Below are 26,814 nucleotides of genomic sequence, written 5' to 3' on the forward strand. Positions count from 1 at the left end.
GAAATTTTCGACAGTTCTTTCAGTTTCAACTTTTTTGGCACAAACTACAAAGACTTGATTTCCTTCCACCTGTCTTCCACCTACCACCCTTTTGGAACGACTGAACATAGAAAAACTAAGATCTGTGTTATGCTCAGGTTTCAGAAAATGCAAACAACAAGCCTTTCAAAATCCAATCACAGAAATATATCCTCAAGTTTTGCTCCTTCCACATGCCTCACACACTCAATTCTCAAGAAAGGAGTATGGTGCTTTCAGGGATTAAGAAAAAAAAAAGGCACAAAAGGAAATTAAACCAGTAATGAATAATTTTAAATATATACTTTTTTAGTTGTAACTAGGTACATTAACTAGGGGAAAAGAAAAATAATATGTGATTTCACATTTTGTTCCAATAAAGATCCATGAACAATCCAATTTTTAGGCTTCTAATGTTGAAGGAAATAGCAAAGGATATTAACTTGTCAATCTGAGTTTTACTGTCTAAGAGTGAACATGTTAGGCCATGTGTATGATTCACATGAATGAGGTCTGTGTGTATGTGGAGGTTGTCTTTGACATTGCCCCACTAACCACCAGCAGCCAAATATCAGGAGTAACATATCAGGTACAAAAGACATTGGAGTGCCACTTAGTAGCTTTTGCATTTCAAGCAAATCATTGAGTACAAAATGAGATACCTTTGTAAGTCTTGAAGATTACTCACCAAATTCTCACAGTGTCATTATAATATTAACATTGATACTGCAAATTATATTTATAATTTAATTTTTTTAAACATTGTCTCATCCTCATCCAAATCCAGAAAGGTAGGTAGAATGATTTTTTTTTCTGATTTTAGAAGCAATATAGAAATATATGAAACAATTAAGTTACTTGTCAAAGAACTTATACATAGTAAATGTGTGGTAGCAGGACCATAACCAAAAACTTTAGATTCCAAGTACTTCCCCCCACCTATGAATGCTCCTGGCATTGTCAAAGTGTCACCTACTGACAGATTCTATTGGAAAGAATGTCTTGAAAATCTTCCTGTCACAGTACATCATTGCATGTATGACTATAAGCAGTCCTCAAATTATGAAATAGTTGTTGAAAATGGGCCATTTATTTATTTGTTTTTAAGGTCTCAATATAATATAGAAAAAATATTTTAAGTAACAGTTGTGTATTCACAGATATCTATCACAATACTTCACTGCTTTTTTTGTGAAAGTGAAAATAATTTAGATATGGTGAAAGGAAGTAAAAAAAGAAGACGAATTCAGAAATTCCCTGGTTGAGAGTTGAAACGAGACTAAGAACAGAAGGAAGGGCAGACCTGATCCAAGAAGCTTGCGTCTGTCCACTCCAAGGGCTCTCTCAGCAGTGGTTTGGAAAGCATGGTGTCAGGCAAGTTGAGATGACCCTGGTAAGAGCCTGTGCCTGGGCTGCAGGACACCCAGCTTCCAAGTTTAGCCCTACCACCAGCTGGTCGGGTGCCCAGGTTTAAGTAACTTTCTGGAATTTTTTAGTTTGTTGTTGTCCCTACCATTTCTGAGATCAATAATTCAAATTATGCAAAAAATAAGATCTAGCTCTTAAGGTACCCCTTTCTTTCTAACAAATAGTGATGCATCTACCATAAGGGTTGAGTTCTGTCATGGACATTCATGCACATTTGTATTCATGTATATTCATATGATTTCACTTATTATTCCCTCTTCCTCCCTTTTTCTTCTATCTGTTTTGAGAACTTACCCATTTCATTTGAGATGCAGCAAGAAGCCTATAATGCTCTTTTTGTTGGGTTTTCTTAGATTCCAGAAGACAGCTCACAGGACAAATGCCTGAATACATTCAACTAAAAGGAGACGCAAGACTGATTCCTCCCTTCTTTCCATCTTAGGGGTAAGGAGGCATTGTTATTTAGGCCAAGTCTTCTAAATTAGATGCTTTTGAACTGTTCAAGTTATTAAAACCTATATTGAGATATATATGATATATACACACATTTATATACATTTAGACATATGCATATAGCTGTGATTCCATCACTACAATCTAGGTAATAAAGCCCTCAGTATTCTTTTCTGCTTGTTTGTTTGTTAATATGATAGGAACACAATATGAGATGTACACTCTTAACACATTTTATTTTGGTACTGGGGATTGAACTCAGTGATACTTTACCACTGAGCTACCTTCCCAGTCCTTTTGTATTTTTCTTATTTGGGGACTCATTAAGTTGCTTAGGTTCTCACTAATATTGCTGAGGCTGGCCTCAAACATGTGATCCTCCTGCCTCATCCTCCTGAATGACTGAGATTACAGGCATGCACCACAATTCCCTATTCTTAACATATTTTAAAGTACACAATATTGCATTGTTAACTGCAGTCATGGTGCTGTGTGACAGACTGTTAGAATTTATTCAATTTCCATAAATAAAACAGTATACCCATTGAGCTGCCATATGATCCAGCTATCCCACTTCTAAGTATAAATACAAAAAAATGAATTTTGAAATCAGGATCTCGAAGGGGTATCTGCATGCCTATGTTCATTGTAGCATTATTCAAGATAGCTAAGATATGAAAATAACCCAAATGTCCATCAATGAATGAATATATTTTTTTAAATGTGGTATATGTGCATACAATGGAATGTTATTCAGCTTTAAGAAGAAAATCCTACCACATGTATCAACATGAATGGACCTGGAAGACATTTTTCTGAGCTACTCAAATTTAACTGCATAAAAACAGCAGCACTAAATAAAGGCATCCTGAAGGCAAGTGCATCCAAGCCCAGCCTCTTATTGAGCACACTGGGACATGACCTGTCTGCCTTTCAGCAGTTCATTTCACTGTATGGATAAGTGCAATGTGCATTCGTGCATTCACACATGCAGATGTGCATGCAAGTGCATGATGGAAAACACTTTGAAGACTCCAATGAGCAGCCTAGGTGTAAATATAGGTACAATATATATGACAGATCTATCTGTCTGTCTGTCTATCTGTCTGGATATTTATACTTATTAAGTGCTTTTAAGTAAGTTCCATTATGGAAATTATCTCTGATTTAACTTCATACTTTAACAAAAATGAATCAAAGTAAATAAAATATATAATACATTATTTTTATTCTTGATGAAATTAAAATAAAAAAAAATACTAGTGGTTACTGTTCAGAGTACTTCCTAAGTGTCAGGCCCTCTGCTTAATGATGTATTTCTATTGATATTTGTCCCTACCCTACTACAAAGGTTGATATTTTTATTCCTACTGTCAAAAATGAATGCCTCCACTAAGGTTGACAGATGTTCATTTGAACTTGAATTTTAGATAAGTAACAGTTGATATTCTATACTAGAATATTCCATGGGGACAAACTTACACTAAAACCTTATTTGCTGCTTATTCAAAATATGGGTGTCCTATATTTTATCTTGAACTCAACCCTGAACTCAGGGCCACAACTTGAATTACTCTCTATCAAAACAACCAGATTTTGGGAGTCAAAATCAGAATTTGACTTGTTTGGGGCTGGGGTTGTTGCTCAGTGGTAGAACGCTCGCCTAGCATGCACAAGGCACTGGGTTCGATCCTCAGCACCACATAAAAATAAAATAAAGATATTGTGTCCACCTAAAACTTAAGAATAAATATTTTAAAAAGAATCTGACTGTTTTGTCTGATTCTAAGGACCATGTCTTAGTATTTCCAAGCTCAATTTTCTCTAAAACTGAAATAAGCCAGTGTACATCAGAATGTAGGAATATAAAAGGCCTGATGTTCATAGAATAATTCTTTAGTTTTGTACCTCAATAGTTAAAATAATCTATGTTTTCAGACTGTAGTCCCTGGTGTTGACTGCCTTAGGGACTTTATCCCATTTTTTTCCTCTGCGTTGTCTATGAGGTCAGTATCTTTCCCATTCAAAGTTAATTCCAGATGTCCTTTTCTTTTTCCTTAAACTATAAAATAATACTTTTTTCCATTAGCCTTTGATGATTACATCAAAACCAGTAGATTTTCTAAAAATTTATATAAGGGCTGGGTTGGCTCTGGCTGTGCCAGGATTCATGTGCTGGAAATGTTTTTCCTGGAGGGGGTGGTCATGGGGCCCCTGGAGTGAGCTGTGAGATCAGCTTCCTCTCTGTCCTGTACAATGAAGTCATCTGGTCCAGCCTGCTATCAAGTGATTGGCCTTGTCTTCTGGATGAATAAGAGCAACAACAACAACAACAAAAATCAATGTTCTTCTGAGTTTGAATTTTGAATCCTTTAGTTTTTACTTTATTGAAATTTTACTTAACTGCATGAAGCAAACCTTTTTAAGACAGATTGTTTTTGTTAATTGACGCTCCTCCCATGGCCTTGCATAGACTCCAGATGCTTCTGAGAGTCTTGCTCTACTAGGGACTGGATGGTGGTAGCCTACCTGTGTTTGCACAACCTGTCCTTTAGCTGGTGTTGGGTACATAGTTAAATAGGCTCCTGCATTTTGTCTCATCTCTGGCCTATAACCTTCCCCAAGAAGGTTATTCTAAGGTTGTGTCCCTGTTTCAAGGCCAAATTGATGTAATTCTTCTCTCCTTTGCTTAACTCATCTTTCTTTTGTTTGTTCTCTAAAAATTTGTTATTGAATCTCTGTCTCCTGTGAGGCACTATGCTTGATTATGGCTTACACTATGTCAAGAAACAGAAGCTATTATTTATGAAGCATGACTAAAATCATATTCCTGAGTGATGTGTTCCATAACTATTTAACTTATTCCTCCCAATAACCCAGAAAAACATATGTACCATTATTCCTTCTTGCATGTGACATGACTGGGGTCACTCACCAGGGACAGAATGAGAAGCTGATGGAGTGACTCAAGGTCCTACTGTGTCCACAAACTGGACGAACAGCTGGACACAAAACGATGCTTCAAAAAGGAGGGGAAGAAAAACAAAACATCAAAAGAGGAAGAATAGTTGTAATTCCTTTTTATGTTTCCACCAAAATTGACTAATCCAAGAGGAAGGAGGGAGCAGAGAAAAGAATTTGTTGTGTCTTCCTCCCCTGGCTGTTAGCTTTCCTGCATGAGTCCCACCCGGAGAGACCACAACAGGGTCCTGGTGATGCCACTGCACCAATCCAAATTCACTCTTGCATGCCTTTGCTCATGTCATTTCTTCTTTTCTCCACCTTCCAATTCTCTCCTTCTAGTTGAATTCACCTCTTATTTTTATCCCAATTTAGTATCTCATATGCAAGGTCATTTTCTCTGCTGCTGGTTCCCCGAGATCCATTGCCTTTCATTTCAAGCTCTTTCCTCAATTCCTTTCTAATTTGAAATGAAGAGACAGAAGTGCATCATAAACATTGGGTAAGAGGACACTCATGGTGGTGTCCAAACTCAGGTGCTAGAGGAGGGAGGTGAGTCTCATTTTGGGATTGTGTATTCTGGTATCTCCATCCGTGGTTCACTCTACTGGTCAGAATCTGATGCCAGGTCTATGCTTCTGCCTCTGCTATTTCCATTACTTTAGAGGTCCGGGGGACTCTCTCTCTTCTTCCATTGAGTAGTTCTTAATCCATGTGTTGTTCTTCAATACCACTCTTGATTAGGAGAATAATAGTAATTTCAGTGATATCATATTCTATAGAGAGAGTGCCAAGCACCAGATAAAATCTGAACTAATTTTTGTACCACATATGCCTTATCTCTACTCCATTCTTTCTGATATTTTTTGCATTGGCATATTTAAATTTTTAAACATACTATTCAATTGCTACTTTGCAGGTAAAAAAACTGAAACCTAGAAAAGTGTGTAAAACAGCAGAATAGGGTTTTGAATCCAGACAATCTGATTTTGGAACCTTATATTCTAACTCCAAGAACACAAACTTTTTGATCTTAGGTACCTTCCCAAGAACTTCCAACTTGGAAAATTTTTGACAAACTGTAGTAGCATCCACTGTCCTTTTCTTCACAAGATAGTAGTTTCCTACTCACTGGTATATGAAGCAATCTGAGACTCATTTTCCTAATTTTGAAAAACTGGAATAAAAATATAGATCCTGCAGGGGAACTTTGAGTTGAAAGTCAAAAAATGCATATAAAAGTGCTATGTAATTGTGAATAGGAATAGAGCTATGCATTCATGAATGGTGAAATGCCGGATCTTTCTTCATTCACACATCAACCCTGTGGATTTATGAAAAGCAAACAATGATTTCATCCTGCTCAATCACTATTAAGCTTGATGGTATAGTAGATTAAAAGAAAAAAATTGAAGTGTAGGAAGTATGTACTTCCCCTTTATGGTTATTAATTTGTTCTGCTTCTTCCTGTGCAATCTCTTCAGTTGTTATTGGGATCATTAATCAATGTCTTATTCTGGGTTTTAGCAGAGTTAGTGAATGGACTTGGAAGCATATTTAAAATGTATCTGCCTTTCACTTGGGCCTCTTTGACTTCAAGGCCATTTCTACGTGCAGGGTAGAATATGGAAGGAACCAGAACATCAAGGTATTCCTGAATCATTCCTGGCATGAGGCTTTTAGATGGAAGAGTGAAAATTATTTCAAGGTTTCTGTACATTCAAGGAGCATATACATAAAACCCTAACTTATTCAATGCTGAATCTAAGGAAAACATATTTGGAGATTTATTAGATCCGAATGCACATCTTTTAGCTTGACTTTCCTAGTTCCACATACATTAAATTTAAAATGTTTTCATGATTATGTATGAAAATGCAATCAGTTGCCTTGAGTCTGTTGTAGTCAGTTTGTAAATAAGACTTATCATCACATGGGACAGAGCAGGAGGCATATGGACATAGGAGACTAATGGGAAATTAGATGCAGCAAGTAGGCAATCATCCTAGATTGTCTGTGAATAAGCACGTGAAATACACACACACACACACACACACACACACACACACTCTTATTCCCTGCCCCCCACCCACAGGGATATTATTCAACTTTGAAATAAGGACTTTCTTCCATTCACAACAATGTGGATGAACCTGGAAGTTTTTATGCTAAATGAAATAAGCCAGGCACAGACACACAACAGGAAATGATTTCATTACATGTGGAATCTTAAAGTTAAACTCAGAAGCAGAACATAGAATGGAGTTCCAGGGTTCAGGGGTAGGGGAAATGGTGGGATGTTGGTGAGAAGGTACAAAGTTTCAGTTATAAGACCAATAAGTTCTGGAAATCCCACTGAACCAGATCTAGTGTACATTTTTATAGTTGTACAAACAGATGGGATTTGTTGTTACATATTTGTACATGAACACAATACACACTATAACAATATAATTTGGTCAATAAAGGATTGCCTTTTGTTTTTTTCCTCAAAAATCTGGATAAAGATTGAGACTTTGGTTGAGTAAGCTTCCTTTAATTTCTTTGCTGCTCTAATATTGAATCTCCAGAGTAACACAGAGGTCTGGTCTCATGGGGCAGGGGTGCTGAAGACATTTGTGTGACAGGACAGATTTCACAGTAGCATCAGCCAAGGTCCCCAAGGAGACTCCTCCTGTTGCAGGAGGAAACAGTTCTGACAGATTCCTTCTCAGGAGCTGGAGTCTGTATTTCAAAGCACAAGCCATGCAATTGCAATGTATATTGTGCCACTTACCATCTGTACACAGATCTTCTGTCTCCGTATGCCACATGGCTTGGGCGGGGATTCTGGCATTGGGATTGGGCAGCTTGGCAGAGTTATATTTTCACTCTGCTGACCTTTTCTCTCTCCTGTTGAGTCATTTCATCTGGAGAAATCAAGCTCAGAGCCTGCCGTGTAACCTTCCCTCACCCCCTCCACTGTAGGGTTACAATTCCTTGTCCCATATGACTTCCATTGCACCATAAACATTGTTTACATGTTTTTCTTCCTGAGAAGGATTGGTTCTTGTTGGTGGCCTAAAAATACCCATTTGTCTCATGATCCCTGTCTCCAAATCCACAGCATTCAGTCCACAGGTGCCAGGCCCATGCCCTCTTCCTTTCCCTGCTTCTACCCGCTGACAGATATACACAGCCTTTGAAGCATATTTTTGCACCTGAAAAAGCCAGCTCTCCAAAATGTCACCCATTTCAACAGGATCTCCACACATCTCAGAGGAGAGGAGTAAAATCAGGATACTTACCAAAACTTTGAAGTCTGTTTATGTCTTCATTGGTGTCTTCTGTCCCTTCTGTTGGGATATCCTTTCCAACCAGTTCCTCATTCTTCTCTGTAAAGAGTAGTGACCCATTTCCTCTGTCTTGCTCTGTTACGTTGTTCACATCTTCATCTTACCCTCAGAGCATAGTGCTGGGGACAGTCCCAGGAATCCTTCTGCAGTGGTAAGTAAGCTCCCAGTCAACAGGCTGCGTGTCATTTATATCAGTAATTAGAGCTTATAAAAAGGAAGTGATCATTGTTCCGGGCCTTGAAATACACATGGAAGCTTGCCATTAAATTGAAGGGCACTGGAGGCTGTGATGTAAGTACCATAGTGTAGATAGAACTGCTTGCAATACGAGGATCATTTTGGGTAACTGACAAGTCAGATTGCAGGCAGGTCCTCTTACATGATAACATGTTAAGACTTTATGTGCTTATCCTGGAGGAGAAAAAAGAAATACTATAAACAAACAAACAGTTCTTTGAAAATATTTTTCTTCCTTGCTACTTAAGCATCACAAAGTGACTTGTTCCAGTTGATTATCAAATCTTTAACACTCTTGACTGAGGCCAGCATGTGTCACATAAATAGAATAAATGGATTAAAGGGTCATTTTTGGAATTTATTGCCCAGTCCTATAACAATCATAATCTTAATAATAATGCTATCTATTAATTCAGCTTTGGCTATTGTGTTAGACACTGATGTTATGAAAAAACAATGCAAGGTTCAAACTCTGAAGGAGCAGATAGAGCAATAGCTGTAGTTTGTGTTAAGTGTTGTGAGGTTGTGAACATAATTCACATGGGCACAGGAGAGAACTCCTTCATCCTGCATGGACACAGCCCCAGATGGCATGCATGTGATCAGGCCTGATGCTGAGCATCCAGTAGCTAGGGAGAGGCACCTTCTGGGCAGTTTCTAAGCACAGGAACACACATAAGAATAAGAGCCTGATGAACTGACAGGGAAAGGAAAGGAAGCTCAGGGTGTGCTGGGGGAATGATGACTCTGTGTGGATGGGAAGTTCATAAGGAGGGAAGGCAGCCCTGATCAGTTTAGGAAAGCATGAGCACTGTAAGATCAAGAAATTTGGATCTAATTACCTGGCACTTTTCAGTTGTTGGCGTTGATCTAAGGATGCATTATAAAAATAATCTAGTAGACCATAACTAAGACTTAAAGACAATTGCAACAGAGCAAAGTAGACTGGAACAGAGAACATTAGTCTAGTTTGAAAATAGAGAGCCTGAAAGCATTGCTTTGTAAGTTTCCTTTCATTTTCCATATCTGTCTGTATATGCTGTTCAAGGGCATTTGGAAGTCACAGGAGAAGACAATGGAAAACACCAGGGGAGTTCTTGGTGAGATAGCAAGGGCCATGTTGAGAATTGCATTTAGGAAGATCACTTTGGCTGCTTTGTACAAATGATAAAGATTTGGAAGATGATGTAATGTGTCATTGGGTTAAAAATAGACATGTGAACTAAGTGAAATCTTACTGTAATTAGATTAAAAACAAAGGTCCTTTTCTCAGTGATTTCTGCACAGTTGGTGGTTCTTGTCTTCTCTCTGCTTTCCCTGTGCTTCAGAGATACTGCACTAAACATTGGGTAATGACATAATGTGACAAAGACCATAAAAACTTGTATTTCACTTGGGACAGTCAAGAGTCAGTTTTAAGTATTTTTTTCCCAAAGAATGATTCTGATTGTTTTCCCCACACTGTCTCCTGGTGTTTCTTTCTTTCTCTTTCTTTCTTTCGTACTAGGGATTGAACTCTGGGGCACTTGACCACTGAGCTACATCCTCAGACTTATTTTTTATTTTATTTACACACAGGGTCTCACTGAGTTGCTTAGCGTCTCACTAAGCTGAGGCTGGCTTTGAACTCACAACTCTCCTGACTCAGCCTCCCAAGCTGCTGGGATTACTGGTGGGTACCATCAAGCCTGGCAGGTGTTTCTTTCTTTAAGACACACTTATTTAATAGTCAAAGAGATAAGAGGCAATAGTAGCTGCCTTTGGAAATGTAAAATCCCTTCTTGCTATCAATTCATATTATCTGGGCAGCTTTTATGACACTTTTGACTTGCACTGAAACTAAGCAAAGTCACAGTGTAACTGAAATGAACAAAGACTCTCTTAGGGTGCAGAACACTTGCAAGTCCATCACCTTTCCATATTTAGCCCCTCAGAAGACATTGACTGAACACCTACTATATGCCACAAATCACGTGGAACAAAGGGCTCAAATGTGGAAATGTACTCTTTTTTCAGATGACAGTGAAGACTGACAAAAAGAAGAGTAGGTATAGTGTACTGGGTCTGGGCTATTGCCCTCCAGGGGGCCAATGGTGCCCTTCTGTCTAAATTGACATTGGAGCAGACATCTGAGGGAGCAACTAAGACTTCTGGGGCAAATGTGGTTCAGGAAAAGAAAAAAGTAAGTATGAAGACCTGAAGGCATGGGCCTTATGAGGGGAAGCTGGTAAACCTACAGCAGAGAGAGAGAGAGGGCTGGATGAGATGAGGTTACTGGGAGAACAGAGAATGCCGCTGGGTCTTCCGGGAGGTTGGGCTCCTTAGTTTTCTTTGCTAAGAATACACACTAAGTGGGAAGTCATGCTTCCCTCCAACTCCAAAATCTAACATGCTTTATTTTCATTCATCCCTTATCATGTAACATCCGCATAGTCAATGTAAACACACTCATGCTGGTGAGAGGAAATCATGGAGGTAGATATTAATTTTCTAGATCCAGTGCCGGGTGTGAAAAACCAAAGTTTTCTCTAATAGAAAAAAAAAATGTTACTCAGGCATAAATTTTCCATGCAAATTCACAAAGGCAGAAATGACATTTAATCCTTAAAACCACAATAATCTAAGATAGCTTTATTCACTTTTTCCACGGAAACCATACAAAATTGTATACAAATATCCTAGTTCAAATGAAAGTTCTTTGTAATAAACTCCACTTTGGGAATTTAGGGCAAACCCAACATATTTACAAGAAAAAAAAGATAAGAGGATGGCTTACTGATTTAAGTAAAACCTCCTTTGGAAATGTTTTGTTTTTCACTTGGTATATGGGTTCATAATGTGGTTCAGATCTTTCGGGAATCATTTCTTTAAAATGACATGTGATTGAGGAAGGTGGGATACCAAAAAACCACAGATGTTAACACTAAATCACCTTGACCTTGACCTAACCAGGAAAAAACAAAGCAAAACAAAAACTTCTGAAGAAAGAAGAGTTTGGCAAGACCCAACCTCCCCAACTTTGAAAATGTTTGGAAACCCACCGTCCATGTAGGAGGAGGTACTTGAGTGAGAAGTCTCTCCATGGATCACAGGATGGGTTCTCTGACTTCTTATCCTTTCTCTTGTGGGGAAAATCTTCCAGAAAGTCACATTTTTATTGTGTTCCTTCTGAGAAGCCAGAATGGAGTTGTGGGAAGAGCAGATACTGCACAGGATCTTGGTCCAGCTTCTTGGGGACCATTGCATCACCTTTAATGGGTTTCTACGTACCTGACAGACCAAGAGTCATAAAAAACGCACACTTTATTGCACACAGATTCATTCCAATTCCATCTGTGTTTAGTTCACATCTTACACTCAACAAGTACCATTTCACAACAAATTCCTGAAGGACCAGCCAGTATTCAATGGTAAAGAGGAAGGTGTGGAAATACAGGAGTATTAGGGAACTAAAATCTTCTCATTTTGACAGTAAATCCCTCTTTATCTCTAGTAAGTGTTGGAATAACTTTCGGTTCACAGCTAGCAGCTATGAGCAGCTCAGAGTGCTAGGAAAATCTGCGCTTGCACAGGCCTGACAGGAACACCTACCTGCAGGACGGGGCGCTCTGCTCTAGCCAGCCATCAGTGAAACCACATTCTCAGTACTTGTGGTCAGCATTGCCAAGCTACCAGACTACCAGGTCAGGAAACCAAGAGGCAGGTGCTTCAGGGCGTGAAACCCCCAAACTCATAAAGCCCCCCTCCTTTAGGGACAAAGACCCTTCCAGACTGCCTTCCATCACAACAGCAATATTTAGAGCTTCCTCATAGTGTGGCTACATTAATAATAAGATGATTGGTTTCTAGATGTTGTTTAACCTACTTGCTTATGTATGATTGGAAGATGCATTATATATCAATTGTAATCACTTCCACATTAAACGAGCTTGCCTGGAGGTCGACTGAGGTTGTCACCTGCCAGCTACAAATAGTATTTGTACCCACAGGATTTTAATTTGCAAAGGTGAATGACCCTGCAGAAAAAAATCAAGGTCATTGAAAGATTTATTGCTCTTGATTCTTAAAATAAGGGGACCATACCATGCAGGGTACCTTGCAAAGCCTCTGGATAGTTTGAAGGTAGAAATAAAAGGAAGGTGCAGGCCAGACTTTCATTAGAATTTCTGTAGAAGATAAATGCAGAGAAGAGTGTACAACCCAAGATTGGCTTGTGTTAAGGATTCTAGAGGGCTTGGGCTTATGGGGGTGGTGGTCCATTGCCTCATCCCTGGTCCTGGGATAATTTAGGGCAGGGGAAGTATTGGGTTGGTGTTTGAGTCAGACAAGAAGGTGACCAGGAGCATGGGAGACTTTGAGGAGAGAGGTTGACACTTTGGCACGCAGTTTGTGATTCATACACATCCAGAATTTAAGAAACAGAACAGAGAGTGTTAGATTTTTTAGAAGATATTAACAGCTTTGGAAATTTTCTGTTTGAACTGGCAGCTTCTCATTGGTTCCCAACAGAGTGGTACTAGCAGGCATTTGGACATAGCTATCTACAGGTCAGAGCCAAAGCTTGATTGGAGATCTAGATGAGAAGTCTCTTGTGCTCAGTGTTCTCCTTGGTGGACTGACTCTAGAACCCCTAGGGAAGGAGCGGTGGCTGTTTCAATCCAAGATTAAGAGCTCAGTGCATCTTCTCACATCTTCTACTTCACTGCAGTGGGTAGTGGAGCGTTGGGAGGTTGGTGAAGCTTCCTCTGTTGATGTTTATTGTCTATGTCCACCATATATCAGGCCAAAGATGTCCTATTTAAAATAAAGGAAAAATATTTAGTGAACATGAGAAAATGTACCCAATGCAGAAAAAAAAAATGTTCAACATGTCCACTTTTCAATGTGAACAAATGAAGAACATGTCGCCTTTCTATTTGCTTTGGTCTAACTTTCGAGATGTGATAATCAATGTCTCAGCTGAGGAAAGATCAGACAGGAAGGAACCAAATGCAAGTTCAGAAGGCTCCTGAGTATGGTCAGTGTGTGCAGCGCATGCCAGAGAGGAAGTCTCAGGGCACACATGGACCACACTCCAGAAGCCAGGATTCCTGAGGGTACTGTTGGGTCAGGATTGCCCTGCTGTACGTGTGGTTAGAAGCCTGGCACCTCAGTCCTCCTTCACTGCTCTCCCTTAGATGCAACACTATTTCTTTCACCTACACGTAGATTATATTTTCAAAAGTTCTTGATGACCAATTACACATTATGGTTTTGTTGTAATTGTTGTTGTTGATGGACCTTTATTTTTATTTATTTATAGGTGGTGCTGAGAGTTGAACCCAGTGCCTCACACATGATAGGCAAGCACTCAACCACTGACCACAACCTCAACCCTACACATTATGTTTTAAATCATGCTTCAAACCAAAGATGTTTAAAGAGCTATGGGCTACAGCACCATTTTCAGATTCCTTGCAAACTTTCTTCCCATTTTCCCACTGAAATAGTTGTGAACTTCAGACTGTTTCATGTTCACCTTTGCAAGATGTTAAATCTTCCTTGCTTTGTCTTTACTGTGTGATTGTTTTTCTCACACATGCAGCAGGTATTCTTCCCTATTTAGTGACCCACCAGGAAGCTCTTTAAAAATTCACTCACTACTCTTTATTCATGACTATTCAACTTTATCAACTTCTGACTATTGTCCATCCTTTTCTTTTACCTAAGAAGATAGACCAATATAACATTATCTTTCCTTCATCTTTCCTTTGTTTTTATTTCCAGGGTAGGGACACAGTATATCCTGTAGATTATTTATTTCAGCCACTAGGTTATGATTTAGTTTTTACTATTTTCAATCTTCAGAAGATTTTTTTTCAACTTTTGCCCTTCTAGTTTTATACATTTCTCAGCTAAACAGTTAATCATTCCCTATGTACTGACTTTGAATACTATATTTCAATATTGAAAAATTATTCTAAACAATCTTTAGTAATGATGCTGGGATTTGAAAGACACCAAGTCAAAAATAAACCAGTAGTTGAAACTCTCTGGAAATACTGATAAAAAATAACCAAATGAAATTATATAACTGATAAATACAATAATAGGGGAAAATCATTGGATGAGTTCAATAGTAGAGTGGAGATGAAAGAGATAAAATAAGTGAATTGAAAAGAGAAAATTAGAATTCACTCAAACAACCCAGAGAAAATAGACTTAAAAATATGAACCTGTGAAGCAATAACAAAATATTCACTTAATTAACATGCCAAAGGGACAGGAAACAGAGGGCGGGAGCTGTAAGACTTTTGGATGAAATTGCTAATGGTTGAAATTTTACTAAATTCTGTGAAAGACACAAACTTAAAAATTCAAAAAGCTGAGCAAATCTCAAATAGGATAAACCCCCAAATGGATACCAAGTCACAAAACTCAAATTCTGAAACTAAATACAAAAAGAAAAAGAAAAGAAAGAAAGAAAGAAATCCTAAAAGTAACCAGAGAGAATCCACACATTATCTGTGAGGGAACACCAATTCAAATGACATAGACTTCTCACTCATACCAAAGAGAAAGAGTAAAGGGGGCTCAACATCATTTAAGTACTTAAAGAAAAGAGTTATCAACTGTGCTTCTGTGACCAGTAAAAGCATTCTTCAGGAACAACAGGGAAATGCAACAATCTCAGATAAAGAGAAACTTAAGAAATCTGTTGTTTCCAGACCTATTCTAAATGATTGTCTAAATGAAATTCTTCCAGCAGGAAGGAAACTTGCATAAGGGTATTGTGATATCCAGAACAACAGCTATAACAACTATAGCAATACTCTAAAAAACAAATAAATCAAGATAAAATCCTAAAAATACTTGGCAGCTCAAAGGAAATCAAGAAAACAGAAACAAGGACTGTTTCTGAATAAGAGAAAGTCAATAGAAACAAATAATAAAATATTTGTTGATCAATTGTATTTCTTGTTCTGTGAAGTGTTTGTTCAATTCCTTAGTCCATTTATTGATTGGGTTATTTGTGGTTTTGGTGTTAATTTTGTTGAGTTCTTTATATATCCTGGAGATCAGAAGTGCACGTGATAAAGACTTTCTCCCAAATTGTAGGCTCTCTCTTCATGTTATTAATTATTTCCTTTGTTGAGAAGAAGCTTTTTAATTTGAATCCATCCCATTTATTGATTCTTGATTTTATTTCTTGTGCTTTAGGAGTCTTGTTAAGGAAATAAGATCCTAGGCCAATGTGATGATTCTTCATAGAAATAGAAAAAGCAATCATGAATTTTTTTTGAAAAAATAAGAGACCCCAAATAGCTAAAGCAATCCTTAGCAAGAAAAGTGAAGCAGGAGGCATCACAATACCAGACCTCAAACTATACTTTAGAGCTTTAGTAACAAAAACAGCATGTTATTGGCACCAAAACAGACTTGTAGACCAATGGTACAAAAGAGAGGACACAGAAACAAACCCACATAAATATGGTTATCTCATACTAGACCAGGGTGCCAAAAACGTTCACTGGAGAAATGATAGCCTACTCAACAAATGGTGCTGGCAAAACTGGAAATCCATATGTAGCAAAATGAAATTAAACCCTATGTCTCATCTTGCACAAAACTCAACTCCAAGTGGATCAAGGACCTAGGCAGTAGACCAGAGACCCTGCCCTTACTAGAAGAAAAAGTATGCAAACTCTCCATCATGTTGGCTTAGGAACCAACTTCCTCAACAAGACTACTAAAGCACAAGAAGTAAAATCAAGAATTGATAAATGGGATGGTATTAAACTATAAAGCTTCTTCATAGCAAAGGGAACAAATAAGAACATAAAGAGAGAGCTTACAGAATGGGAGAAAATCTTTGCCATATGTACCTCAGAGAGAACATTAATCTTCAGTATATATGAAGAACTCAAAAAACTTAACATCAAAAAAAAATGACCCAATCATAAAGGGGCAAAGGAACTGAATAGGCACTATACAGAAGAAAAAATATGAATGGTCAACAAATAATAAAAAAAATGTTCAATGTCTCTAGCAATCAGAGAAATGAAAATTAAAATCATACTGTGATTTCATCTCATTCCAGTCAGAATGGAAATTATCAAGAATACAAGTGGCAATTAATGTTGGTAAGGATGTAGGGAAAAGGTACACTTACACATTACTGGTGCAAATTGGTACAAACACTACAGAATGCAATGTGGCCATTCCTTAGAAGACTTGGAATGGAATCACTATTTTACCTAGTTATCTCACTCCTTGTTATATACCCAGAGGCCTTAAAATTCAGCATACTACAGTGATACACCCACATCAAAGTTTATAGCAACTGAATTCACAATAGCCAAGCTATGGAACCATCTTGAGGTGCCCTTCAACAGATGAATGGATAAAAAAATGTAGTATATATACATAATGTAATATTATTCAGCCATGAAGAAGAATGAAATTATGGCATTTGCTGGTAAATGGATGGAACTAGAGACTATCCTGCTAAGTGAAATTACCAATTCCAAAAAACCAAAGACCAAATGTTCTCTCTGATGTGTGGATGCTAACACACAATAAGGGGGAGGTGAGAATTGAAGTTCATTGGATTAACCAAAGTAGAATGAAGGGAAGGGAGGGGAAATGGGAATAGGAAAGACAGTAGAATGAATTGAATCTACCTTTCCTAATTCATATATGAAACACAACCAGTGTAACTCCACATCAGGTTCAACCACAAGAATGGGATCCTAATTAGAATAATATACTCTATGTATGTATAATATGTCAAAATAAATTCTAATGACATGTATATATAAAAAGAACAAATTATAAAAGAAGAACCTACAACAAAGAAAAATTGTGGAATTAAGCTAAAGCAGTACATACAGGAAAAATTATAGTACTAATGCTTACATTAAAAAATAAGGAAAGATTTAAATTAATAACCTAAATTCTCATCTTGAGAAATGAGTACTAGAACAAAATAAACCAAGAGCAAGAAAATGGAAGGAAGAAATACAAACAAGAGCAAAAGTAAATAAAACTTAGAACAAAAACAATAAAGAAAAATCAGTGAAACAGAGAGTTAGTTTCTTAATGTGATCAATAAAATTGATAAACCTCTAGACCGATAAATGAAAAAAAGAAAATACAGATATGAGAAATGGGGGATATCTGCAATTTTTTATATATTTCAGTTACATTTCACTTCTTACCTGGCAAAAGCTGCTTTTTCATCATCTTACCCTGATATGTGGGGTACAGTCACCTTCTAGATTTCTTTGGAATACAATTATCTAGATATAATTTGCAGAGATTAAAAGGATAATAAGAGAATACTATGAGACACATACTTCAAGTATACTTAATGACACAAACTAATGGAACTTAGGCAAACGGAATACACCTATATCTACTAAATAAAACAAATAATTGATATATTTTGAAGAAAAACATCAACATCACATGGTTCTACCCAACACTTAGGTATGAAAAGATATAAATTCTCACACATTGGCTTTCAGAAGTGAGCCTGTGTTCATTGCTTGCCTATTGAAAAGGTCAGTGCCTAGAGGGCAAGTTGTTGGGACAGGAAAAGTAATTATTTGGAAAGTTAGCAAACCAAAGAAAATGGAGGCTATCACCAATAAAGAACATCTCACTTTGGTTCAGGTACAAGACTTATATGGGGGGTTGTGGGGAGGTATATCAGATAAGTGGACACCAGGGTAGTTATCAAATTCTACCATAAGTAAAAATTTATCATGGTCTTCTTTACTTCTTTATTGGCAGGTAGCAGCTGTTGTTTATAGGTCAACAGATGCTCCGGTTTCTGTGAATCTGAAAAAGGTTGCTGATTAGAACATCTTACGATCCATATCTTTTTAATTCCTTTCCCCGAGAATAGCTAAATCTGTATTAATCAAGACACATAAAGCATTTTTTCAATGAAGAACAAGGGCAGATAGTGAAAGGTAATTGCCTCCCAGAGAACAGGGGAAGATAATGGAAACTCAACTTCCCCTGGATATCAAAATACAACTCTTTACCAATAGTTTTAACCCATTAGGTGGCTTCAGTCAGAGGTATCGCCTACAGCAAGGCTAGGAAAAGACTGATAATATATTGCTCAGCTGCATGACCTCCAAACCTAATGATTTAAAAAGTAACTAAAATCAGAAGGAGAGAGAAGGCTTATTTAGGATTTTTATCAGAAACCAAAATAGAGGAAACACTTCTTAACACTTTCTATAAAGCCAACATTATTCTTTAGCAACACCAGATGACATTACAGAAACATAAAACTGTATAACAAAATCTCTCATGAACCTAGTTGCAAAATACTCAATAAAATATTAGCAAACTACATTATACTACTTGTTATGTACTCTCATAACAAAGTTTGGCAACAATTTGTTGTGTGCTGCCTATTGTATCTAGTACTGTTGTTCTATCATACATAAGACAAAGATCCTGTCAACAAAAGAACATGCTGTCTAATGGAAATGCCTCCAGTGACTCAATCAGATGCAGAAAGACAAGAGGCACAAGAGAATAAGCACAGTTGGTGAGGAGTCCCATAAGGATCTTGCATTGGTTAGAGGGTCAGGGAAGGCTGACTGAGCATATTTCAGCTCCTATAGCAATGAGGTCCTGTTATTTCTTAATATGGATTTCTCTCCATCTCTACTAGGGTATTCCTCCAAACTAACGCTTTTATTTTATTTTTCACCTTCAAAACCTGTGGGAGGCCATCCTCGCATGTGATTTGAGTTACCTCCTTGGCTGGGCAAGAGGTGCTTAAACATATCCTTGTGTCCAGAGCTTTCCCCACCCTTCTCAGGTCCGAGGACTTGTCCATGTGAAGGTGTGTCTGGCCACTACCCCGAAGACCCAATCATCGCACCTGACCTTGGGACACTGCCCCCCTTAATCTTCATTGGATGGGATTTTCCCCAGAATTTTTTGTTTCCCAATAAAAGTCCACTCCCCGGAGTGTTCTCTCTCTCTCTCTCTCTCTCTCTCTCTCTCTCTCTCTCTCTCTCTCTTACTAGCCTCTTCAGTAAACCTCACTACCATAATAGGTGGCTGGAGGCTGGAGGTAGGAGAAGCCATCCTGGAGCTGGTTTAAAGGTAATTAGAGCCTGTCTCCTTAATTCAAACTCCCTTAGGTTTTCTCACGTAGCTGAACCTTCATTTATAAAGCCTGTGCTGGCCGCGGGCTAAAAAAAACATTAATTCTTAAAATACTTCTGGGAATCTGGTAAGTCCTCATGTGTGTTTGCTGAAGTAATGTGAACTCGTTGGTGACTGGCATTCACAGTGAGAGCCATAAGGTTGGAACAACCACCTGATGCCCACACTGCTGGTGTCTGGGAAATCCCGGTTGCCTGATTCTCCATGCTTTGCCTGAGCACCAGCAACAGCCAGCACACCACTTGCCCTGTTGATATCCCATTCTATTCATGATATCTTCTTGTGAAGTACTTCAAAGGTTTCTGAGTTTTCTTTTTGAGGCTCCATAGTACCAGCGTAGATATCTCTGACATGACAGCTCTTAAAACTAACTGGAGTTTCCACCATGGTGGCTGTACTCCTTTTATGGGTTAAATAAGAAACTACAAACTAAAGTATCAAATCTTTAGCCATTTGCATATGTTCAAATGCAAAATTTATTGGAATTCTGCTCACAGTTATGTGTCTTTTTCTAGGGAATTCCTGCTCAGTTTCAGGAATGTCACCTTACAATGACCTCTTTAGTGGGTAAGTAATGAAACTTTGTGCAGAGCCAAAGTAGTTCTCCATTATACTACTTTCTTCTTTTATAGTGTGACCTTGAGGTCCCAGAGTTGGAACACAGTATCATTCCTTTCTCTTGTCCTGATTATGTTGAAAAATAAATAAATAAATAAATTTTTAAGATAGCATGGCTCTGTTTTATCCTTTTACAGATTAGAAATGTAAATTCTGGGAAGGTTGAGAGACTTGCAGTAACTAAGCCAAGGCTCTGTTAATAATTTACAATACTCAATATGATACATATCTTTTTCATCTCACTACTGAACCTCCATGAAAATAGGAGTCACCCTCTGTTTCATCTAAATATCTGAGAACATTGTATCTCTGTACACTTAGATGACAAAATAGTCATCAAAATGCTATTTAAAAATATCTTTGATGTGTTGAGTTAGGAAATTTATGGGTGTATAATACAGTATCTTTAGATGAAAAGCAGGGTCACGGCTCCATAAATCATCTGATTTGGGAGACCTGCAGAAGCTGTTGAGCTACAGTGGTGTTTGCACTCCTGCCCTCTTAATTTTAAAGTCCTACAGTTTCAAGTCAAGCCTGACCAAGATGCTGTCTACTGAAGTGAAACACATTGGAACGTAACTATTGCTTACTTTTTTTTTTTTGGCTGTTTTAGTTTGTTTCTTTTATAAGAATTAGATAATCTGTGCCCACCTTTATAACTGAAACAAGGCTTGTATTTTCATAAGATTTGTGTCTAATTGAGAGAGATGGAGACTGAAATTCCTACTGACATACAAAGCAAAGCAATCGAAATATTAATGTGCTAGCACATATCGAAAAACAAACAAAGAAACAACAACAAAAACACCATTCCAATTTGTTCAGTCCTCTGGCTTCACTTTTTCTCCAGTGGCCAGAAGAAATCTCTTGAGACCTGATTTATTTTATCTGTGCTATCCATTGAGTGCATTGGATTATTTCTCAGGGTCCCGAACAAGCTCTGATACTTACATTCATCCCACTCCTACCCCCATACCCTAGCCCATATCCTCCATAATCCAGGCCTAACTCTGTATTTGTTTGGCTGCCTCCAAGAGAGAACAGCATTGTGTTGTATGTCCATCTTTCTCCAGTAAAACTGCTCAGTACAACACATGTGGAGAGAGCCTGGACATTATTTTGAAGTTTAAATAATGAAAGTATCCATTAGAACACCAAGGTCAAGCACCTCTGTTGTCAGACACCCTTCAATAGTCTCTCTGCATCCTTGGGCTACACAGGCTTGCTCTCTACCAATAGAGAGAACTCTCTCATACCTCTCCTCTTTATTTGTTCTCCATGTTAAAATGACTCCTCCCTTTGGATTTAGCCAGAGGGAGCTGCTAATAATGCCATGATCTCTTCCAGTCTCTATATCCACAGATGTTATTCTTTTTATTTTAATATACAAGGCATCTTAGCCTCCTTTTAAATCAACTAAGGTCCTCTCTTTTTCTATTCATTAATTGTTTCCCACTAAATTAGTAGCAATTCCTCCTGATAATTCTCATTCCAAAACTTATTTCTCTTATTTGTTCTCTACCTACTCTATCTTAACCAGACTTTGTTGTTGTTCTAATTAGTTATAAATGAAAGCAGAATACATTTCAGTTCATTGTACACAAATGGAGCAAAGCTTTTTGTTTCTCTGGTTGTACACAATGTGGAGTCATACCATATGTGCAATCATACATGGACCTAGGGTAATGATGTCCATCTCACTCCACCATCTTTCCTACTCCCATGTCCCATCCCCTCCCCAACCTTCCCTTTGCCCAATCAAAGTTCCTCTAGTCTGTCCATGCCCTCACCCTACTATGGATCAGCATCCACTTATCAGGGAGAACATTTGACCTTTGTTTTTTTGTGGATTGGCTTATTTAGTATGATATTCTCCAACTCTGTCCATTTACCTGCAAATGCCATACTTTTATTCTCTTTTAATACTGAGTAATATTCCATATATATAATATTATATAAATATATTATTATATAAATATAAAATTATATATTTATATAATATATAAATATATTATATAAATATATTATATATTTTATATAATATATAAAACTCAGTTTCTTTATCCATTTATCTATTGAAGGGCATCTAGGTTGGTTCCACAGTTTAGCTATTGTGAGTTGAGCTGCTATAAATACTGGTGTGCTGTTTTTAAGTCCTTTGGGTATAGACCGAGGAGTGGGATAGCTGGGTCAAATGGTGGTTCCATTCCAAGCTTTTAAAGGAATGTCCATACTGCTTTCCAGAATGGTTGCACCAATTTTCAGTGCCACCAGCAATGTATGAGTGTACCTTCCCCCCCACATCCTCGCCAACACTTATTGTTGCTTGTATTCTTGATAATTTTTACTCTGACTGGAGAGTGTTTTATATCATCTAAAATATAGATAGCACTCTCTTAGTTTAAGAAATTCCTAGTCTTGGTGTTTCTTTCTCCTAGCTTCCAAAGCTTCATCAAACTTCTCTTTTTCACTTGACTTTTTCTGGAAAACATTGACTAGAAAATGTATTCTCAGTACAGATATGTTGCCCCCAGTAAAGAAAAAAATTGTTTGGGGTGCTAAAATATAACTTACACTTTTATTTATAAATTACACATACACATAATATAGGAATAGATTTACAGATTATCTATGCTATTGAAGTGATATTAAAGTTTTATGGGGAGGAAATTATCTACAAGCACTCATGGGGGATAATGAAGAACATAATGAAGCACAACACTAGAATATATTACTTATACAGAGACACATTTGAAATGAACTATTCCTCATACTCATGGCAGAGGGATAGCTTACTGATTTGTCACACTGCATATGCAGACAGTAACTCCTCCTCTTTGGGATGGGTACAGCCTTGTTATCTGCATTGAGGGTTCATCCAAAAATGTTTGCCGAAAGAATGAGGAATAAAAGCTTTTTGTATGGTTCTTTCCCTCAATACTTATCCATTATAGTATTTTTAAATTACTGATTTATTTTTATACACTTGCATTTTACTTTTAAATTATGGCTACTGAAACACATCCATGGAACACTCTATACTGGGATAGCAGAACATATTCTTCTCAAGTGCACAAGGATTGTTCTTCAGCATAGCCCACATAGCCCTTTAGCAAGAGGAACAATGAAGAATCACACCAGACCTTAAAAAATACTGTGAGATGAATGAAAGAATTTGCAGCATACCAACACTTTTGAGATGAAGGCAGAGAAGTGCCTAGTGAAAAAATTATAAATGTAAAAATACATATTTAACAACATAAAATGTTAATAAACCTTCTACCAGAAAATGCTGAAAATGTGTTTAGGGAAAAGTGAATCTAAAGTGAGCAAGAAGTAAATAATAAAAATTAGAGTAGATGCTATGAACTAGAGACTAATAAACAATAAAAAATCACAAAATACTATGACTCATCCAAAAGAATAAAAATATTCAAACCTATAGATATTGTTATTAAGTAAAAAAGATGTGAGGGGGAGAGACAGAGAGACTAGGAGTTCTCAGTTCTTAAATTGTTGAAATTAGGGGTTCACATTACCACTGACCTTACAGAAATAAACTGATGATAATGGAATTCTATGTCAGCAAATTAGATAATCTAGATGAAATGAAAAAATTCCTAGAACAACACAAACTAATGAAATGGATTAAAAATAAATAGAAATTCACATGCATATATAAAGCAGAGATTTTAAAATAGTAATAAAACATATTTACATATAAAAGCTTCCTGAGTGAAGGTGACCACACATTTAATAAACTATTGATGCATATTCTTCATACTCTTCCAGAAGCAGATGAGGAGAAATAACCAGTTCATTCCACAATGCCAATATTATCCTGATACCAACCCAGACAAAGATAACATACAAAAAAAAAGAACAACAAATATATGTATTTTGGATTTAGATGCAAGTATCCTCAACAATACAACTACCAAACTAAAACACATAAAAATGATCATATAGCATGTTATGGTTTAGATACTACGTGTCATCTAAGAGCTCATATGTTAGTGCAAGAATTTTCAGAGGTGAAATTATTGGATTATGAGAACCTTAATTTAATTGATGGATCAATCCACTGAAATGGATTAGCTTGGTGGTAACTACAGGCAAGTAGAGTATGATTGGGAAGGTGGGTCACTGGGAGTGTGCATTTGGGGTTTTTGTTTTGTCTCTGGTGAGCAGAGCTCTCTGCTTCTTGGTTGCCATGTCCTGACTTCTTTTCTTCACCACACCCTTCCTCCATGATATTTTGCATCACCTTGGGCCCAGAACTATAAAGTCAGCCATCTGTGGATTAAGACCTCTGAAACTGTGAGTCCCAAATAACCTTTTTTTTTTCTCTCCATTGTTTTTGTCAAATCTTTTTGGTCACAGAAACCAAAAACTGACTAAAACCCAGCATAACAAGATAGATTACATCCAAGGAACTCTAAGTTGTTTAATATGTAAAAATTAATTGATGTAAAACATCTTATATTTTAAAATGATAAAATACACCACATATTAGTAAGTAAAGAATTTTCCAGAATTCAACACCCTTTGAGAAAAATAAACACTATCAATTATGAATAGAAGGGAAACTCCTTAACCTGGTGAGGAACATTATAAAAAACTCACAGCCAGCATTACTCTTAGGATGAAAAAATTGAACACTTTCCCCTAGTACCAAAAGCAGAGAAAGGACATCTGCTCACCACTCTTATTGAACATCATATTGGAGCTTCTAATAAGACCAACTAAGCAAGATAAAGAAATAAAATATATGTTGGAAAATAAAAAATAAAACTGTCTCCATTTGGAGGTGACATGATATCATGTTGGACAATTTTATGGAATTCACTAAAAAGATATTAGAAATAATAATTTAGCTTAGCAAAATTTTAGCACAGAACATCAATACACAAAATAAGTTGTGTTTCCATGCAATTACAATGTTTTTAATTAAGAGAAAAAATCCATTCATAATAGCATCATAAGAAATATTTAGGAATAAATTTAGCAAAACCAGTACAAACTTTCCATAGTGGAAACTATAAAATGTTGTTTAGAAAATTAAGGAAAATCTAAATCAATGGAGAAACATTCCATATTCACTGGAAACATTCTAGACATTGTTAAGATGACAATAATTCACAAATTGATATAAAAATTGAGCAAAATCCCACCAGTCACAGTTTTGCATGCCTGTAATCCCAATTGCTCAGGAGGCTGAGGCAGGATGATCTTGAGTTCAAAGCCAGCCTCAGCAAAAGCAAGGTGCTAAATAACTTAGTAGGACCCTGTCTCTAAATAAAATATAAAATAGGACTGGGGATGTGGCTCGGTAATTGAGTGCCTCTGGATTCAATCTCTGAAACACCTCCCACACCTCCCAGAAAATTGAGCAAAATCCCTATCAAAGTCCAAGGTGATTTCCTTGTAGAATCTCATAAGTTGAGTCTGAAATTCATATGGAATTTCAAGGTACTCAGAATCACAAAAGCAATCCTGGAAAAGAAAAAAGTAAGACACACCACTTCTGGATTGCAAAATTTACACAAAGCAACAGTAAGCATGGCTTACTGTTGAAACTTTTCCAACAGTAAGTGTGATCAACCAATTTTCAACAAGGCAGAAAAGACCATTCATTAGGGAAAAGATTATTTATTCAACAAATCACTCTGGGAAACTGAAAAGTCACATGCAAAAGTGTGAAGTTAAATCTTTACCTGAAACTACACTCAGAAATGAACTCAAAATAGTCCAAACATTTAAAGTGAGAACTTAACTGGCTGATCTTTTTGTAATTTTTTTGATTTTTTTAGGTGTATATGACAGTAGGGTATATTTTGACATATTGTACATACATGGAATATAATTTATTCTAATTAGGATCCCATTCTTGAGATTGTGCATGATGTGGAGTTTCACTGGTGGCATACTCATTTATGAACACAGGAAAGTTACGTCTGATTGATTCTACTCTCTTTCTTATTCCTATCCCCCCTCCCTTCCCTCTATTCCCCTTTGTCTAATCCACTGAACTTCTATTTCCCCCACTCTTGTTGTGTGTTAATATCTCCATATCGGAGAACTGATGATTTCCATTTTTAGCAAAGGATTCTTAGATATTGTCTTTTGTGGTAATATCGTATGTAACAGAAGAAATAATGAATTGGACTTCATCAAAATTAAACTTTTGTGTTTTAAAGGTTACCATCAAGGAAATGAAAAGTCAATCCAGTGAATAGAAGTAAATATTTTCAAATAATAGACTTAAATAAGGAACTTCCTTCCTTCTGTTTTTTCTTTCTTTCAATTAGCTACTCTCGTGCTAAATTCTACTTGGACTTTGGTCTGAACCTTCCCAACTGATCCTCTTTGATGATAGATTTTAGACTTTGTTTTGCAATAATTTGAGGTTCTTTTTTAGTTATTTTTAAAATTAGACAACATAATTTTGTATTTTAATGTCTGCTTTCTATTAACACACATTAATTGCATGTATTAGTGGAATTCACTGTGATATTTTCATATGTGCACACTAGTGCATTGATCATACCCATCCACTCTTCTTTCATTCTCCCCCAACCCA

This window comes from Marmota monax, unplaced genomic scaffold (genome assembly GCF_021218885.2).
Source record: "Marmota monax isolate L192 unplaced genomic scaffold, Marmota_monax_Labrador192_F-V1.1 WCK01_AAM20220418_F8-fsc00109, whole genome shotgun sequence".
Taxonomy (NCBI): Eukaryota; Metazoa; Chordata; class Mammalia; order Rodentia; family Sciuridae; genus Marmota; species Marmota monax.